Source organism: Mirounga angustirostris, unplaced genomic scaffold, assembly GCF_029215605.1.
Source record: "Mirounga angustirostris isolate CCGP_5_RB_7025 unplaced genomic scaffold, mMirAng1.0.hap1 SCAF_1, whole genome shotgun sequence".
Taxonomy (NCBI): Eukaryota; Metazoa; Chordata; class Mammalia; order Carnivora; family Phocidae; genus Mirounga; species Mirounga angustirostris.
In genome coordinates, this window is record NW_026991709.1 from 182,362,309 (window position 1) to 182,364,159 (window position 1,851).

General features: G+C 44.9%; 1 pseudogene; it reads right to left on the bottom strand.

Annotated features, from left to right (window-relative positions):
* Window positions 1–965: 965 nt before the first annotated feature.
* LOC123835017 (U6 spliceosomal RNA) lies at window positions 966–1,031 on the bottom strand (annotated as a pseudogene).
* Window positions 1,032–1,851: the final 820 nt, after the last annotated feature.

The following is a 1,851-nucleotide window of genomic DNA, read 5'->3' on the forward strand; positions in this document are numbered from 1 at the left end:
TTCCACATACTCCTGGCTGGAGTAGCCTTCCTCAGAGCATCACTGTCTTCTTCTCTGTCTTTAAAACCCTACGTGTTGTCTGAACAGCTGCACCATGGAACTTTGGCATGAGGCATGCTGGGATTTGCCTTGAGGTCTGCATCTAAGTTGCCATATGACGGCAGACAAGTTACTTTACCTCGCTGTATTTCGTCGTCCTTAAAACGGAGCTAATGAGACGCCCTTTCATAGAGTCGCTGTGCATAAGCTAACAGTAAAAGTCTCTACCACTGCTCATGGGATAAGGTAGGTGCTTGAGAAATGCTTGCTACTGGTGTAATTCTGTTTGGTTCTCTCCAATCCCTGCTCAATTGTTTAATTACAAAATCAGTATTGTAGCCTATTTGAGGGCTTGGTGCAAGTTAATTGCACTGAACTCTGCTGCACCCCAGCCACATTTGATGCTCCCTTTCCATAAATACTTGAGTAATACTTTAACCCAAGAAGGCAAAGAAAATGCAATAGGACCCAGGGAGGATTCCGCCAAGAATCCACATGAATTGTGTACTTGAAGTGGCGCTCTTACAGTTTGGAGCATAAATCCTCAACCTTGCAGGTCTGTTCTTTTTTGTAGACTCCAAGCCCTACAGCTTGACAACCACTTTAACTGGTTGCCAGGTCTCCCTAGGCAAAAGTCGTCCTGTGCACGATGAGGTTTCCTGTCTTGTGTAAATGTTCCAGAGCTTGGCACCAGTGTGTCTATTTTCAGCCTTCCTGACCCTTTCTTCATCTGCCCCCTCTGTGCCCTAGGCCCCAGGTTACATATTCACCCCAGCCTTGAGACCAAAGTGTCAGCAAGGGACATGATCCTAAAATTATTCCTTCACATCCTTGTGTCCCCCTTCCAATGATTCTCCAAGTAAGGTGTACTTGTAGCCCTGGGGAACCCACAGGGTGACTGTGGACGGTACACACAGATAATCTTTTTGCATAGGGGCCATGCTAATCTTCTCTGTATCTTTCCAATTTTAGTCTATGTACTGCAGAAGTAACCACAATAACCTTTTAGATATGGAATTTCTTTTAAACTAAATTTTGATTGTTGAAGGTAAAAATAATCAAAAGTAATGCAAATGGATTTTTTTTTTTATGGTGAGTTAATTTTAAGGACAATGTAACTTTGAGAACCTTTTTTAGTAGCTAACGCTGATGGAGTGTTCGATACATTCCAGATAGAGCTTGCTGGGCTCTGCAGGCATCATGCCCCTACTTTCCGTAGAAGACGCTATTTTTCACTCTACACGTGAGAAAAGTGCAGCTCGGAGAGGTTTTCTAATTTACCCAGTTATTGCACTGGAGCTGCCTGAACCTCAATGCTCTTCTGCCCCACTGATACATTCACTTTAAGCTGGAAATGAGGCTCCAAAGCAACAGAATTAGGGGCTCGGTGGTTCTGGCCCTGGCCCGGGAATCTGTAGATTTACCCCAGCAGATGCTGATGCAGCTTTCTGGAGACGACCTCATAGATCCTCAAAGTTGGATGATGCCTACAACCCTGTCTGGCTGGAAAAGGTAGTAACAAATGTCATTTATTGAGCAAAACATGTGCTGGACGCTAACCTAGGCATGTCTATTGGTAATTTTATCCAATCCTCTCTCCCGGTAGTGTTATTTTCTCCACCAGAGAGCTGGGGAAACCTAGGCTGACTCTTTTTTTTTTTTTTTAAGATTTTATTTATTTATTTGAGACAGAGAGAATGAGAGACAGAGAGCATGAGAGGGAGGAGGGTCAGAGGGAGAAGCAGACTCCCCGCCGAGCAGGGAACCCGATGCGGGACTCGATCCCGGGACTCCAGGATCATGACCTGAGCC